The sequence below is a fragment of the Chrysochloris asiatica genome, unplaced genomic scaffold, assembly GCF_000296735.1.
Source record: "Chrysochloris asiatica unplaced genomic scaffold, ChrAsi1.0 scaffold00022, whole genome shotgun sequence".
In the NCBI taxonomy this organism is placed as follows: domain Eukaryota; kingdom Metazoa; phylum Chordata; class Mammalia; order Afrosoricida; family Chrysochloridae; genus Chrysochloris; species Chrysochloris asiatica.
This window is the reverse complement of record NW_006408540.1, coordinates 599789-618781: the sequence shown is the minus strand read 5'-3', so window position 1 is coordinate 618781 and position 18993 is coordinate 599789. Positions and strand designations below refer to the sequence as shown.

The 18993-nt window shown below is 38.0% G+C and overlaps 1 pseudogene; it reads left to right on the top strand.

Annotated features, from left to right (window-relative positions):
* Positions 1-441: 441 nt before the first annotated feature.
* LOC102826075 lies at positions 442-6934 on the top strand (annotated as a pseudogene).
* Positions 6935-18993: the final 12059 nt, after the last annotated feature.

Below are 18993 nucleotides of genomic sequence, written 5' to 3'. Positions count from 1 at the left end.
TCAGAACAACTAGAAAAAACTCAACAAAGACACAGAAGAATTAAACAAGACAATAAAGCATTTTAAGGTTATATACTGATACAGAGCACTCTACCCTGCAACTGGACAACATATATCCTTTTCCAGTGCACATGGACACACAATACCATTTATAGTAGCCACCTAAATGATGAAATGTTTAGGAATAAATCTAACCAGAGAAGAGACAGAACTATGTGGTATAAAACATTACCAACACTAAAAGACTCTACAAATACAAGAAAAAAGATCTGTAAAAATGGAAGAATATGCTATGCTCATGGACTTAGCTTTGTGGAAATGCTAATACTATCCAAAGCCATCTATAGATATAATCCAGATTCCAACATTATTCTTTAAAGAGGTAGAAACATTAATCACTAATTTTATATTGAAAGAAAAGAGACCCGGGATAAGCAAAGCATGGCTAAAGAAGAAGGACAAAGTAAGAACTCTTGCACTTCCCAATCACAGATTGGAAAACCTACTACACAGCCACAGTGGTCAAAATAGATTGGTAGTAGTACAATGAAAGACACATAGATCAATGAAAAAGAATTGACAACCCCGAAGTAAATCCGTTCACCTATGGTCATCTGATCTTTGAAAAAGGATCAAAATACATGAAATGGGAAAGATATAGTATCTTCAATAAAAGATGCTGACAAAAGTGAAAATCCATTTGCAAAAGAATGAAACAAGACACATATCAAACACCATATAGAAAAAATAAACTCAACAAGAATTTAAGACCTAAATATGTTGTTGTTTTTATTAAGTGCCATCGAGTTGGTTCCAACCCATAGCAACCCTGTACAGGGTTTCCAAGGCTATAATTCTTTACAGGAGCAGAAAGCTTCATCTTTCTTCAGTGGAGCGGCTGGTAGTTTTGAACTGCTGACCTTAAGGTTCACAGCCCAATTTGTAATTACTATGCTACCTCAGCTCCTTAAAGATCTAAATATAAAACCTAAAATATGAAAATCATCAATGAAAAAAATAGGAATAAACTTAAGGCCTCTAATACATGACATAAATGCATTATCAACCATAACCAAAAACACACAAATAGCAGAAGACAAAATAGATACTTGGGACCTCCTAAAAATTAGACACTTATGTACATCAAACAATTTCAATAAAATAGAAAAAAAGAGAACAGACTGGGAAAAATTTGGTAATGACAAGTGACTAATCTCTAAAACGTATAGAAAACCTCAACACGTTAACGAGAAAAAGACAAATAATCCAAGCAAAAATGGACAGAGAACATGAAGAGACTTATCATAAGATATTCAACTAGTCAACAAATGAAGACATGCTTTTGATCATTCGACACTGTTGTTGTTGTTATCTGCTGTTGAATCACTTCCGACTCATATCAACTGTGTATAGATTTCTGAGGAGAGAGTGATGGGCTGCAATTGCCCACCTCACAGTTAGCAGCACAGTGTTTATCCTACTGTGCCACACCAGGACGCCTCGTATTTTTTTTAAAGGTTTGCTAATAATGCTGGGTAGCGTAGTGGTTACAAATTAGGCTATGAACCACAAGGTCAGCTGTTCTAAACTACCAGCTGTTTCATGGGAGAGAGATGACACTTTCTGTTTTAAAATTGGGAAAGGTGTTCGAAAGGGTTGTGTTCTTTCACCATACTTGTTCAATATGTATGCTGAGCAAATAATACGAGAAGTTGGGTTCTATGAAGGAAAACGTGGCGTCAGGATTGGAGGAAGACTTATTAACAACCTGAGATATGCAGATGATACAACCTTGCTTGCTGAAAGTGAAGAGGACTTAAAATATTTACTGATGAAGATCAAAGAGCACAGTCTTCCATATGGATTACATCTCAATGTAAAGAAAACAAAAATCCTCACCACTGGACCAATAAATAACATTCTTATCAATGGAGAAAGGATTGAAGTTGTCAAGGACTTCATTCTTCTTGGATCAACTATCAACCCTCATGGAAGTAGCAGTGAAGAAGTAAAACGATATGTTGCATTAGGCAACTCTGCTGCACAAGACCTTTTTAACGTGTTGAATAGCAGGGATGTCAGCTTGAGGACTAAGGTGCGCCTGAGCCAAGCCATGGTATTTTCAATAACCTCATATGGATGTGAAAGCTGGACAGTGAATAAGGAAGATCGTAGAAGAATTGATACCTTTGAGTTGTGGTGTTGGGGAGAATACTGAAAGTGCCATGGACTGCCAAAAGAACCAATAGATCTGTTTTGGAAGAGGTGCAGCCAGAGTGCTCCTTGGAGGCCAAGATGGCTAGGCTTCGTCTCTCATACTTTGGACACATTGTCCGGAGAGAACAGTTGCTGGAGAAGGATGTCATGCTGGGTAAGGTGGAGGGTCAGAGAAAAAGAGGAAGACCCCCAGTGAGATGGATCAGCCAGGTGACATGATTGATGGCATCAAGTGTGGCGGCGGTAGTGAGGTTGGCCCAGGACATTGTTTCATTCTGCTGTGCATGGGGTCGCTATGAGTCAGTTCCGACTCGATGGCACCTGACAACAAAAGAGTTACAGCCTCAGAGACCTTGTACAGGGTCACTATGAGTCAGTATCAACTCCATGGCACATAATAACAACAACAACAATAATGCTGGATAAGATTATATCAGGTTGTTATTTTGATTTGCAACTTTCTGACAATCAATTACTCATATGTAGATTCAAACTGAAGCTGAAGAAAATGAAAACAAGTCCATGAGAGCCAAAATATGACTTTGAATATATCCCACATGAATTTAGAGATCATCTGAAGAACAGATTTGATGCATTAAACTTTAAAGACTGAAGACCAGAAGAGTTGTGGGATGACATCAAGAACATGAAGAAAGCAAAAAGTCATTAAGAAGACAAGAAAGAGGGAAAAGGTCAAAATGGATGTCAGAAGAGACACTGAAACTTGTTCTCCAGTGTAGAGATGTTTAAGCAAATGGAAGAAATGAGGAGGTACAAGAGCTGAACAGAAAATTTCAAAGATCAGCTCAAGAAAATAAAGCCAAATATTATAATAAAATGTGCAAAGAACTGGAATCAGAAAAACAAAAAGGAAGAACACTCTAAGCATTTCTCAAGCTGGGAGAACTGAAGAAAAAATTCAAACCTCCACTGTCGTTACTGAAAGATTCTCTGGGCAAATTATTGAATGATGCAGAAAGCATGAAGAGAAAATGGAAGGAATACACAGAGTCACTGTACCAAAAGGAAATGGTTAATGTTCAACCGTTTCAAGAAGTAGCATATGATCAAGAGGCAATGATACTGAAGGAGGAAGTCCAAGGTTCATTGAAGGAATTGGCAAAGAACAAGTACCCAGGAATTGATGGAATAGAAATTGAACTCTTTTAAGAAAGTGAGGTGGCACAGGAGGCACTCACTCATCTCTGCCAAGAAATTTGGAAGGCAATTATCTGGCTGACTGATTGGAAGAGATCCATATTTGTGCCCATTCCAAATAGAGGAGACACAATGGAATGCAGAAATCATTGGACAATATCTACGCTATCCCTTGTGAGTAAAGTTTTACTAAAGGAAATACAGAAACAGCTGAAAGCATACATTGACAGAGCACTTCCAGAGGTTCAAGCCGGATTCAGAGAGACCATGGAATGAGGGATATCATTGCTGATGTCCGATGGATCTTGGCTGAAAGCAGAGAATATCATAAAGGTGTGTACCTGTGCTTTATTGACTACACAAAGGCTTTAGATTGTGTGGATCATGACAAGCTATGGACAACATTGTGAAGTATGAGTATTCCGGAACACTTAATTGTGCTCATGAGGAATCTGTACATGGACCAAGAAGCAGTTGTTCAAAGAGAACATGGGAACACTGAATGGTTTAAAATTAAGAAAGGGTGTGTGACAAGGTTGTATTCTTTCACCATACTTATTCAACCTGTATGCTGAACAAATAATACGAAAAGCTGGGTTCTATGAAGAAAAATGTGGCATCAGGATCAGAGGAAGACTCATTAACAACCTGAGATATGCAGGCAATACAACCTTTCTTTCTAAAAGTGAAGAGGACTTGAAACATTTACTGATGAAGATCAAAGAGCACAGCCTTTGGTATGGATTACATCTCAATGTAAAGAAAACAAAAATCCTCACCACTGGACCAATAAATAACATTCTTATCAATGGAGAAAGGATTGAAGTTGTCAAGGACTTCATTCTTCTTGGATCAACTATCAACCCTCATGGAAGTAGCAGTGAAGAAGTAAAATGATATGTTGCATTAGGCAACTCTGCTGCACAAGACCTTTTTAACGTGTTGAATAGCAAGGATGTCAGCTTGAGGACTAAGGTGCACCTGAGCCAAGCCATGGTATTTTCAATAACCTCATAGGCATGTGAAAGCTGGACAGTGAATAAGGAAGACTGTAGAAGAATTGATACCTTTGAGTTGTGTTGGAGGAGAATATTGAAAGTGCCATCGGCTGCCAAAAGAACCAATAGATCTGTTTTGGAAGAAGTGTAGCCAGAGTGCTCCTTGGAGGCCAAGATGGCCAGGCTTCCTCTCTCATACTTCGGACATGTTGTCAGGAGGAACCAGTCGCTGGGGAAGGATATCATGTTTGAAAAGGTGGAGACTCAGAGAAAAAGAGGGAGAACCGCAAAGAGTCAATTCTTCCATGGTCTTCCTTATTCATTGCCATTCATATACATATGAGGTGAATGAAAATACTATGGCTTGGATCAGGCACATCTTAGTCCTCAAACTGTTATCTTTGCTTTTGAACACTTTAAATGGACCTTGTATAGCAGATTTGCCTGGTGCATTCAAGAGTGTTGGTTGTGGATTTGCCAGACGAAGTTTTTCACAACTTCAAACTTTTGGATTGGCCAAGTGGCAGCATCGATGGAATCAAGTGTGGCAACGGTAGTGTGGTTGGCCCAGGATCAGGCAGTGTTTTGTTCTGCTGTGCATAGGGTCACTATGAGTCAGTACCAATTTGATGGCACCTAACAACAGCAAAAACAATAGCTCCTTCATTATCAATTGTTGTTGGTAGGTGTAAATAGGTTCTCACTCATAGTTACTCTATACACAACAGAAAAAAAACAAACAAAACAAAACAAAACACTGCTTGGTCCAGTGCATCTTCACAATTGCTATACTTGAGCCCTTTTCTGCTGCCACTGTGCACGTCCACTCTGTTGGGGGTTGGTGGTGGTGGTTTCTACTTTACTACCATAATATACTCCTGCAGGAACTGATCACTCCTGAAAATATATCCAACTGTGGGAGGTAAATTCTTGCCATCCTAATTTCTAATGAGCATTCTGACTGTACTTCTTCAATTTCATACTTGTTTCTTCTCTGGCAGTCCGTGGTACTTTCAATATTCTTCTCCAGTACCATAACTCAAATGCATCAATTCTTCTATGGTATTCCTTATTCATTGTCTGCCATTCGTATACATATGAGGTGAATGAAAATACCTTGGCTTGGATCAGGCACACTTTAGTCCTCAAACTGTTGTCTTTGCTTTTGAACACTTTAAAGGGATCTTGTACGGCAGATTTGCCTGCTGCGTTCAAGAGTGTTGGTTATGGATTTGCCAGACAAAGTTTTTGACAACTTTAAACTTTTCTCAATTTATCACGATGCTGTTTATTAATCCAGTTGTAAGGATTTTTATTTTTTTTATATTGCAGTGCAATCCATCCTGAAGGCTGTATACTTCATCAGTAAGTATTTCAGCCCTCTTTCCTTTTCAGCAAGAAGGTTGCATCATTTGAATATTGCAGGTTGTTAATGAGTCTTACTCCAATCTGATGATGCACTCTCTGTATAATTCATCTTTTCAGATTAGTTATTCCACATATAGATTGAATAAATATGGTGAAAGAACACAGCTGTGACACATGCCTTTCCTGATTTTAAACAATTCTTCATCAATTTTGGCTCAGTTTTCAATCAAATAGATGATAAGTTTATGGAGGTTTGTTCACCATGGAATGAATGGTTGACAATTCAAGATCAAAAGGGCAGTATTTCTATTCAAAAGAGTTGGACAAGAGGGTGTGATAGAAACAAGAATCACAGGGAGAAAGTGGATACATGATGTTACTTGAAAGAAATCACAATCATTGAGATGAAACGAAATGTATGATTTGTTGAATGTAAACTGATGATCTGTGATGTAAATCTTCATTCAATTAATAATGAAAAGTTAAATACATGGATTAAATGTTAACACTTTCATCCACTGTTTTATTACATTATCAGTTAAATAAAAAAACACTGAGTAAAGATTCCAATTTAGAAATTGACTTTTACATAGATGTGGACATGAAGCAGACAGAGGACGTGACCCAAGATCACATGATGGATTGCTACCAAGGGATGACAGGTACCATAATGGTGAGGAATAAATACCCAGTTCAATCAGTCTACTGGCAAACATGTCCTCTTTGTCAATGTGGCTACCTACTGAGGTCTGACAGGTCAGTATCCTGAACTGAATGCACTACAAGAGGAACTGAAGACTTTCGGTCTAGTTGTGTTGGGCTTTCCCTGCAACCTGTTTGGAAAACAAGAACCATCCAGGAACTTAGAGATCCTTTCTGGACTCGATTATGAAAGTCCAGGTGGTGGCTTTGCCCCCAATTTCCAGTTCTTTGAGAAAGGGGATGTGAATGGAGAAAAAGAACAGAAGGCCTTTACTTTCCTTAAGAACTCCTGCCCTCCCCACTCTGAGATTTTGGGCTCACCTAGCCAACTCTTTTGGGAGGCCATGAAGGTCCATAGCATCCACTGGAATTTTGAGAAGTTCCTGGTGGGACCTGATGGGGTCTCTGTCATGCACTAGTACCATTGGGCTCCAGTCCACACAATCAAGTCTGACATCCTGGAATACCTGAAGCAGTTTAAAACACAGTAGGAATGACCACAAAGTGGCAAAAACAGCAACTTGTCTCCCACTTGAAGGATGCTTTACCAAAGAATCCATCTTTGCTTCTAATCCAGTCTACTTATGACCAAACTACCAAAACACCTGGGTGTGTGTATGTTTGAAGAAGTAGGGATGGGAAATGTATCTCCACAATTCTCTTTTCTTAAAATATTTATTTATCTTCTAATCCATTCTAAAGGAAAACCATCCTCCAGGATAGATGGTTTGGATTATCCTCAAGCCAAAATAAACTCAAAGCTGTATGGTTGGTTCTGACTCATAAAACCCCATAGTGCAGAGTAGAACTGCCCTATTGGTTTTCCAAGGCTGTAATCTTTACGGAAGCAGACTGCCACATCTTTCTCTCAGAGCACCTGGTGGGTTCAAATGCAACCTTTTGGTTGAGTCAAGCTCTTTTCAGATTAGCCGTTGACCCTAAAGAGACAATAGCCAGGAGCCCTGATACCAATCCTTTTTCAATCCTGAAGGTTTGCAGAAAATAGGAACTGGCAATAAGACTGTCTAGGTCCCCTTCATGACCTCTTGTCTCCTAAAATTAGACTTGCATCGTGACACTCTTTTTCTCCCTACACAATTCTCCTTCATTCCCTGATTCCCTGTAGTTCTTCTATAGGATATCTGAAAGCAGGATGAGAGCAGGAAACTCATCTCACCTGAAGGAAGGGACATATCCATGATGGTGGATCCTAAAGCACCTCGGGGTCAGACCCTACCAGAATGTTACCTGGTGACTGTCTCTTAGTGTATTCAGGGCATGACATCTGAGCAGAAATGTCCCTTCACTCTGGATAACGGGCTGTGTTCTCTCACCCTGGGCTTCCAACTTTGAACACAATTCTTATCACTGTCTAAAATCAAATCAAATAATTTCAATCTGAAAAAAAAAAACAATGTAATGTCATATTTTAAGAGTCTAATTAAATATTTTAATGAAAGAAAATAGAATGAATTTAGGTAAACTCAGATTTGGTTTGTACAATTGACAAAATGAGAATCAAGTATGAGACTTACACACATTCAGAGCAGAAGAATGCCTTAGAGTCTAGCTCACATTCTAACGCTCTCATTTTATGTGTGGGAAGGTGACGGCCATGCTGCTAACTAAATGTAGTGAGTTGATGCTATCTACCATTATTTTATACTGTTGCTTCTGAGTCGATTCTGACTCAAGAGGATCACATGTATTACAGGCCAGAGCTGCTCCTGTAGGTTTTCTTGCCTGTGATTTTTATGGAAAAAGTTTATCAGGCTTTTCTTATACAGAGCAGGTAGGTGGACTTCAGCCAGCAACCATGACTCTCAAAGTCAATTGCAAATCACCAACTTTATTTATTTATCTTAAAATTCTTATCTGAATCTGATTTTACAGTTTAAACATTGTTGTTGTTGTTAGGTGCCATGGAGTCGGAACTGACTCATATGACCTTATGAACAGCAGAACGAAACACTGCCCAATCCTGGGCCAACCTCACCACTGCTGCCACGCTTGAGTCCATCGATGCTGCCACTTGGCCAATCCATCTCTTTTTCTCTGAATCTTCATCTTATCAAATATGATATCCTTCTCCACAGACTGGTCTCTCCTGACAATATGTCCAAAGTATGAGAGACAAAGTTTGGCCACCTTGGCCTCCAAGGAACACTCAGGCTGTACTTCTTACAAAATGGATCTATTGGTTCTTTTGGCAGCCCATGGCACTTCCAATATTCTCCTCCAGGACCATAACTCTAAAGCATCAATTCTTCCACGGTCTTCCTTATTCACTGTCCAGCTTTCACATGCATATGAGGTTATTGAAAATACCATGGCTTGGGTCAGGCACACCTTAGTCTTCAGCTGACATCTTTACTCTTCAACTGTTTCAAAAGGTATTGTGCAGCAGAGTTGCCTAATGCACTATGTCATTTGATTTCTTAATTGCTGCTTCCATGAGTGTTGATAGTTGATCCAAGAAGAATGAAGACCTTGACAACTTCAAACTTTTCTCTGTTGATAAGAATGTTGTTTATTGGTCCAGTGGTGAGGATTTTTGTTTTCTTTACATTGAGATGTAATCCATACCAAAGGCTGTGCTCTTTGATCTTCATCAGTAAAAGTTTCAAGTCCTCTTCACTTTTAGAAAGAAAGGTTGTATTGCCTGCATATCTCAGGTTGTTAATGAGTCTTCCTCTGATCCTGATGCCACATTTTTCTTCATAGAACCCAGCTTCTCAGATGATTTGCTCAGCATACAGGTTGAATAAGTATGGTGAAAGATTAAAACCTTGTCGCACACCTTTTTTAATTTTAAAACATTCAGTGTTCCCATGTTCTGTTTGAACAACTGCCTCTTCATCCAGGTACAGATTCCTCATGAGCACAATTAAGTGTTCCAAAATAGTCATACTTCACAGTGTTGTCCATAGTTTGTCATAATCCACACAATTAGAAGTCTTTGCCTTGTCAATAAAGTACAGGTAAACATCTTTCTGATATTCTCTGCTTTCAGCCAAGATCCATCAGACACCAGCAATGATATCTCTCATTCCATGGCCTCTTCTGAATCCAGCTTGAACCTCTGGAAGTTCTGTCAATGCATGATTTTACCTTCAGCAAAACTTTACTTGCATGGGATATCAAAGAGATTGATGAATTCTGCATTCCATTGGGTCACATCTCTTAGGAATGGGCAAAAATATGGTTCTCTTCAAATCAGTCAGCCAGATAGTTGTCTTCCAAATTTCTTGTCAAAGATGAGTGAGTACCTCCTGTGCTGCCTCACTTTCTTGAAAGATTTCAATTTTTATTCCATCAATTCCTGGTGACTTGTTCTTTGCCAATTCCTTCAAGGCACCTTGGACTTCCTCCTTCAGTATCATTGGCTCTTGATCATATGCTACCTCTTGAAATGGTTGAACATTAATCATTGCCTTTTGGTATAGTGACTCTGTATATTCCTTCCATCGTCTCTTTATGCTTTTTGCATCATTCAATAATTTACCTAGAGAATTTTTCAATAACGAAAGTTGAGGCTTGAAATTTTCCTTCAGTTCCCCCAGCTTGAGAAATGCTGAGCATTTTCTTCCTTTTTTGGTTTTCTGATTCCAGATCTTTGCACATTTTGTTGTCATATTTTGCTTTATCTTCTTGAGTTGATCTTGGAAATTTTCTGTTCAGCTCTTGGACCTCCTCATTTCTTCCATTTGCTTTAGCATCTCTATGCTGGAGAACAAGTTTCAGAGTCTCTTCTAAGATCCATCTTGACCTTTTCCCTCTTTCTTGTCTTCTTAATGACTTTTTGCTTTCCTCATGTATGATGTTCTTGATGTCACCCCACAACTCTTCTGGAGTGTATCAAATCTGTTCTTCAGATGATCTCTAAATTCAGGTGGGATATATTCAAGGTCATATTTTGTTCTCATGGACTTGTTTTCATTTTCTTCAGCTACAGTTTGAATTTGCCTAGGAGTAATTGATGGTCTTTTCAACAGTCTGCCCCTGGCCTTGTTTTGACTGATGATATGGAGCTTTTCCATGGTCTCTTTCCGCAGATGTAGTCAATTTGATTTCTATGTATTCCATCTGGTGAGATCATGTGCATAGTCATCTCTTATGCTGTCTAAAGAAGGTATTTGAAATGAACAAATCATTGATTTTGCAGAATTCTTTCATGCATTCTCCAGCATCACTTCTATCACCAATGCCATATTTTCCAACTATTGATCCCTCCTTTTTCCTCCCAACCTTTGCATTCCAATCAGCAGTAATGATCGATACATCTTAATTGCATGTTTGATCAATTTCAGATTTAAGAAGTTGGTGGAATTCTTCTATTTCTTCCTCACTGGCTTTAGTGGTTGGTGCATAAATTTGAATAATAGTGGTATTAACTGGGCTTCCCTGTAGGCGCATGGACATTATCCTATCACAGACAGTGTTGTACCTCATGACTGATCTGGATATGTCCTTTTTTGTGTGTGTAGTTAAAATTTTTCATGTTTATTTTTGCATTCTTATATTCATATTTTATAGGTGAGTATTTGTCCCACTGTTAATACTTTGTAATATAAGCATTAGCCCATTTTACCTGCAAAACCTCACTCCTGAGTTATACTCACATGCACTCTCTATCTTGAATCTCCTAGTGTTTCTTGACAATCTCCATTTTATTTGTCCATTCTTTTTTTTTTTTAATGTTTTATTGTGAATTGTGTGATAGTCTACATGGGAGAACATCAGCTTTACACTCATTCCATCATCCATCATTTCATTGGCATAGTTACCCTCCCTTCCATGCATCCTCACCCAACCAAAGGGTGTACCATGAGCCAGAACCAACTCGACTGCACTTAACGACAATATATAAAGATAAACTGAATATGAAAATGCTGGTGGGGCAACGACATAAAGGAAGCCGGATGGAATACATTTACAATTCCTGAGAAAATTTTGCATTTAAATAATTCTCTTGATAATTTCTTTCTTTCTTTTCAACCCTTTTGAATAATAGTCTTGGGTCCGGCCCCTATGCCACTGACTATCAGTATAATTCTGAGCAAATCATTCCATCTCCCCAGTACTTCATTTATTTATCTGTACAATGAGGTACTTAGAATAGAGTATCTCAGAACTCTTTTCCTGCTGGTCTGACAGCATCTAAAAACAGGTTTTTCTTGAATTGATGCTTATCAATTTTTCTTTATTCTTAATAGTAATCCCCAAATGTTTGGTAATATGAAATAAAACCATAGATGGCATCCCAAGGGTGTATGAAATTGGCTAAACTAGGGAGGGGCAATTATAATCCTTCTTTCTCCCCTCCTTCCCTTCTTTCCTCCTTTTCAAAGCAGCAAGGATTGCTATTTTCTTTTCACTTTTCTAGTTCTTAGCTCACTCACTACCTAAATGTAAATTCAAATGAACTTGAAACAAATAACTCAGTGAAATCTTTAAGGTAGGAAATAACTAGAGATTCCTTGTAAACAATACCAAATTGACTACATTTAATAAATGCAAAGCACTGGAAACTAGAGAAACTACCTAGTTTTTTGTTTTGATGCTTTACAAACCTTAGTTTTTTCCCCATGGGCAAAGCAATAAAGTGAGTTTCAAAATTGTATTGTTTTTCACTGTTTAAAAGTAACTATAAAAACCAGAATTATATTGTTTAAAAATCTACTAAACTTTTTAGCTAAAGGAGCTCTGGTAGCGTAGTGGTTACGAATCGGGCTGCGAACCTTAAGGTCAGTGGTTCGAAACTACCAGCCGCTCCGCGGGAGAAAGATGAGGCTTTCTACTCCCGTAAGGATTTAAACCCTGTACAGGGTCGCTATGGGTCAGGACCGACTCGAAGGCACTTAACAACAACAACATACTTACAAATTGGGCTGTAAACTTTAAGGTTAGCAGTTCGAAACTACCAGCCGCTCCGCGGGAGAAAGATGAAGCTTTCTGCTCCTGTAAAGATTTACAGCCTCGGAAACCCTGTATGGGGTCGCTATGAGTCGGAACCGACTCTAAGGCACTTAACAACAACAACATACTTACAACAATAACCAAGCACACTGGATAAAGGTTAAAATGGAAAGATGATTACATTTGTTTCAGCAGAATATAGTTTTTAATTCTGTTTACAATGATCAGTCATTAATTAATTCATCAAACATTTATTTGTCTTTGAATAGCCAGGTTCAATGATTGACAGTGAAGATGAAAGCATAAAAGAGATAGAGAAATATGCCCTCAATCTAGTTAGGAAGCACACAAACCTAATGGAAAGCTGTAACCTCTAACCTTGACTAAGACAGTCGTTAAGTAATTAAGCAGAATCAGTGTCTTTTTTCTAAAAGCAAATGTGTCTAAAACTTCACATATGTCTTCAAATTCTGGGTAAACAGAATTTATTTCCTACTTAAATGAAATAAGTAAATAGAGCAATTTCTCTTATTATAAGTGATCACTGAGTCAGCTGAACAATCTGACAATTTTGCATTTAGATATTAAATGTTGATTTATTATTGAACATTCATGTTTAAAAGTGACCAAATTACTAAAAGACAGAGTAAGAATTCTATAGCAAATACATGGTTGTTGTTCCTGTGTTCTGACTCATATTGATCGTATATAACAGGGTTTCTTAGTAGGGCTGGTGGATTTGAACTTCTGACTTTTCAGTTAGCAGCCCCGTGCTTGTCCTACAGCACTACAACAGAGCTTATAATAAATATAAAAAGTAAAAAGCCCAGTCATTGTTACCAAGTCTATTCCAAAGCACAGCAAACCTGTGGAGAGTTTTGAGACTGTGAATCTTTACAGGAGCAAATAGCCTCATCTTTTTTATTTTTATTTATTTATTTATTTATTTGGCATGCCTAGTAATTTTGAACGACTAACTCATGGAGCCATTGGGGTTCCTTATAATAAATATATAGATGTAATTTCCTCATAATTTTTCTGAAAAATACGAAGATCGATGATTTAGATGATTTTATAGATTCCTCCTCCTCCCACTAATTCTATGATTACTGCCTATGTATAAACACAAATACAATACTACTGTACTCACAAACCCATAGACAGTCATACTCACACAGACAAACATACCATACTCACATATACACACAACACACAATATTCACAAATAGTACAGTCACATTTTTACTATGCATAATGATTTGTAGAAGAATAAAAATTTTATTACACTATCAGAATACATTGTAAATCAAATGTTTGCAGACAAATTTGGACTTCGGGAAGATTTAAAAATATATATATTTCTTAAGGAACAAAGTTGAAATTACAATACATTTTAGATCTCCTACTCCATTAGTCCTTTTTCCAATTATTTCTGAGGAGGAAAGTCTTAACATAATAATGATTTCTGTATTGTGCTGGGGGAAAAGTAAGGTCTATGATACAGTACTAATATGATACAGCTGAAATGTTTAATACCCTAAGTCTTTCATAGCATTTCTTATCGCATTAACACAGGGACAACATTCCTCTCCTGGCTAGCTTCATTTCCCCACTGCCTGCAAGTATTGGGGATTCATGCATATGTAAATGTTATAAAAAGACAATTTGATGACTCTGACATGGCTCGTGAGCTGAGGGGTCTTGTTTTGTTTTGATTCCCAACCAGAAGTTAGAAGAGTCACTCAAGGAAGTTTCTATCACCCACAGTGGAGCGCAACACCTGAGAACAAGGGCTGGGACTAACCAGGTTCTGCTCAAAACATAGGAGTGGAGGATTCTCTGAGATGGTTGTACTTCATCTAGGTGAATACACAGCACCAGTGGGCTGCAGGTAACAACTCCCTAATGAAGGCAGCAAAAGGAGGGCTATGTGTGTTCATAGAGTTTTCTTCACTGCCAAGCCTATTGATGAATTTCTTACAGTTTCAGATTTAGAAATTTAACAGTCTATCTTAAAGCTGATAATTTTGCATAAGTATCTTGCGTAGACACAAGGCCATCTCACACATTGGTCTGTGCAATTCTTTGTTATATCCTGAGCCTTTTTTATCAGAAGTTAAAACATAAAGTAAATGAATCAGGGTTCTATTGACTTCTATCTTATTTCTATTCCAAAATGGAGAGCTATTTTATTAATCCAATACATATAAAACTGCTAATATTGTTGTTGTTAAGAGCTGTTGAGTTGGTTCTGACTCACAGTGATCATGTATAGGGTTTCCTGAGACACAGCTGGTGGGTTTGAACTGCCGACCTTGCAGTTAAAACCTATCTTGCGGTCCAGTGCTTATTCTACAGTACCACACCAGGACTCCAAAGTCATCTAAAAGTAGACATAACATTTATCATATGAAGTATATTTTTATTTTATAATCTGTTTTAGTTAATATGATTCTGATTAAACTAGCATATATTAGTGTAAGTAGATTCAGCAGAACAATTGTCATTAACTCTACATTCACTCAGTGATCACAGCATTGGACACTGTTCTAAGATTTAAGCACTGTCCTAAGACTGAAAACAGTAGAATTAAAAGGCATTTGTGTAGATCCTTCCAGTTTTATATGTGAAAACTTATATATGCATTCATGTTTGTAAATTTTTAGGATATTAATCTTTATTGTTGTTGTTAGGTGCTGTTGCATCAGTACCGACTCATAACGACCCTATGCACAACAGAACAAAACACTGTCAGGTCCTGAGCCAACCTCACAATCACTGCTATATTTGAGCCCATTAATGTTGCCACTGTGACAATCCATTTTATTGGGGTCTTCCTCATTTTTACTAGGACACTCCACTTTAGAAAACATGATATCCTTCTCCAGGTATAAGTCCCTCCTGATGATGTCTGAAGTATGAAACATAAAGTCCCGACAACCTGGCCTCCAAAGAGCATTCTGGCTGGACTTCTTCCACCACAGATTGGTTTCTACTTCTGGCAGTTCATGGTATTTTCAATATTCTCCTCTAACACCATAATTCGAACACATCAATTCTTCTATTGTCTTCTTTATACATTGTCCAACTTTCACATGCATATAAGGCTACTGAAAGTACCATGGTTTGGGTTAGGAGCATCCTAGTCCTCAAAATGACATCTTTGCTCTTGAACACTTTAAAGAGGTCTAGTGCAACAGATTTGCCTAATGCAATAAGTCATTTGATTTCTTGACTACTGCTTTCATGAGTGTTGATGGTTGACCCAAGCAAAATGAAGTCTTTGACAACATCAGTCTTGTCCACATTTATATGGATGTTGTTTATTGGTCCAGTGGTCAGGATTTTTGTTTTCTTTACATTGAGGAGCAACCCATTCCAAAGGTTCTTTGATCTTTATTAGCCAATATTTTAAGTCTTGCTCTCTTTCAGCAAGCAAGGTTGTATCATCTGCATATTGCAGGTTATTAGTGAGTCTTTCTTCAATCCTGATGGCAAGCTTTTCTTCATGTAATTCCACTTATCTGATTTTGTGTTCAGTATACAGATTGAATAAGTATACTGAAATAATACAATCCTGTTCCACATCATTTTGTTTTCCTTTGTTCTGTTTAAATAACTGCTCCTCAATCTATGTACCAGTTTCCCATGAGCACAATTAATACTCATTTTATACAATGTTGTCCATAACTTGCCATGATCTACACAACTGAAAGTTTTTGCATAATCAATAAAGTACATGTAAACATCTTTCTACTATTTCTGCTTTCAGCCAAGACCCACCTGACGTCAGCAATGTTAGTCCTTGTTCCACATGCTCTTCTGAAACCAGCTTGAACCTCTGGAAGTTCTCTCTCAACATATGGTTGCTGGCATTTTTTAATTATCTTTAGCAAAAATTTACTTGCATGTAATATTAATGGTATTGTTGGATGATTTCCACATTCTATTGGGTCAAATCTCCTTGGGATGGGCACAAAAACGCATCTCTTTCAGTCAGTTATCAAGTAGTTGTCTTCCAAATTTCTTAGCATAGATGAGTGAGTGTCTCCAGTGCACTCATCAGCTTGTTGAAATATTTCAATTTGTATTCCAACAGTTCCTAATGCCTTCTTCTTTGCCAGTACTTTCAATGCACATTGGACATCTTCCTTCAGTATCATTGGCTCTTGATCAAATGTTACCTCTTGAAATAGTTGAACATCGACCACTTCTTTTTGGTACAATGGCTCTGTGTATTCTTTCCATCTTCTTTGATGCTTTCTGCATTATTCAATATTTTGCCCATAAACTGCTACAATATTGCAAGTAGAGGCTTATATTTTTTTCAAGTCCCTTAGCTTAAGAAATGCTGAGAGTGTTCTTCCCTTTTGGGTTTCTAATTTCAACTCTTTGCACATTTCATTATAATATTTGACTTTCTCTTCTTGAGCTGACCTTTGAAATTTCCTATTCAATCCTTTTACCCTCTCATTTCTTCCATTTACTTTAACATCTATACTCTGGACTCCAGGTTTCTGAGTCTCTTCTGACATCCATTTTGCTTTTGTTTTTTTCATTCTTTTTAATGACCTTTTGCTTTATTCCTCTATGATGTTCTTGATGCCTCCACACAACTCCTCTGGTCTTTGGTTTTTAGTGTCTAATCCATCAAATTTGTTCTTCAAATGATCTCCAAATTCAGGTGAGATATGTTCAATGTCATATTTTGGCTCTCATGGACTTGTTTTAATTTTCTTCAGTTTCAGCCTGAATTTGTAAATGAGCAATTGATTATTTGTTTTATAATGTGCCCCTAGTCTTATTTAGCTGATGATATGGAGCTTTTCTATCATCTCTTTCCACAGATGTAGTCAACTTGATTTCTGTGTATTCAATCTGTTGAGGTTCATGTGTATAGTTGTCTTTTATGTTGCTTATACAAGGTATTTGCAATGAAGAAGTCATTGTCATTGATCTTGCAAAATTCTATCATGCAATCTCAGGCATTGTTTCTATCACCAAGACTATGTTTTCCAACTACTGATCCTTACTCTTTGTTTACAACCTTTGCATTCCAATCACCAGTAATTATCAATACATCTTGAATGCATGGCTGATCAATTTCAGACTTAAGTTGGTAGAATTCTTTCATTTTGGCATCACTGGCTTTAGTGATTGGTGGTAAATTTGAATAATAATGGTATTAATAGGTTTTCCTTGTAGGTGTATGGATATTATCCTATCACAGGCAGAGTTGTATGTCAAGATAGATCTTGATATGTTGTTTTTGATGATGAATGGGATACCATTTCTTTTTAATTTATCATTCCTGGCATAGTAAACCATGTGATTTTCATATTCAAAATGGCCAATATCAGTCCACTTCATCTCACTAATGCCTTGTTGCTGTTGTTAAGTGCCGTTGAGTCGATTCCCACCTATAGAGACCCTGTATAGGGTTTCCAAGGAACAGGTGGTCAGCTTGGACCATCAACCTTGCAGTTCAAATGACTTTGCAGTCTGATGCATTAGCCCACAGCACTATACCAGGACTCCCACTAATGCCTAGGATATTGATATTTATGCATCCTATTTCATTTGACAATTTTCTATTTTCCTAGATTTTTGCTTTCCATGTTCTGATTATTAATGGATGCTTACAGCTGTTTCTATTCATTTTGAGTTGTGCCCCATCGACAAATCCAGAAGTCTTTACTCCATTCACATTATCACGACCAACTCTATTTTGAGTAGGCAGCTCTTTCCAGCCATATTTTTAGTGCCTTCCAACCTGAGCATTTTTTTAGGAACCAGATTTATTCCAATTTAAAATAGAGAGTTCATTTCATGAGAAAGATATGAAAAGTTGATTTCTATCAGGATTTCTGGATTGGGGGTCAGGGCCGCACACTGTGAGCAAAATCCATCACCTCACCCACTGGTGTCATGAGCAGCCACTAGCCCCAGGAGGGGGCAGCAACTGAGCAGGCACACCCCGATTCCTCCCTCCCGTTCCCCACAATATGTTCAACACATGCATTTCAAATGATGAAAGGTTTAAAATGGCGCTCAATAGAATTTCTTCTTTTAAATAGGTTAAGGTTCAGGCTCTCTTTGTTTGGACTGTGCAATGTACAAGTGTCCTATTAGCACTCTGAGTTTCAAGCTGGACCCCAGGATAGGGCAGGGACATTGGCACAATGACACTTCTCTGAGGGAGGCAGAGAGACGGCACAAGACGGGCACCACCACACATCTGTCAGTTTGCCGTACTGTGGTGGCTTGTGAGTTGCTGTGATTCTGGGAAGCTATGCCATCGGTATTTAAAATATCAGCAGGGTCACTCATTGCAGGCAGGTTTCAGATGAGCTTTCAGACAAACACAGACTAGGAAGGAGTGACCAACTACTTCCGAATATTTAGTCTCTGAACTCTTATGAATAGCAAAGAAACACTGTCAGATGTAGTGCCCAAAAATGAGTCCCTCAGGTTGGAAGGCACTCAAAATGCAAGTGGAGAAGAGTTGCCTCCTCAAAGTAGAGTTGACCATGATGATGAGAATGGAGTAAAGCCCATGAAAGTAAAACCCTCGGGAGTTTCATTTGCTGATGGGGCACAACTCAAAATGAACAGAAACAGCTATAAACAT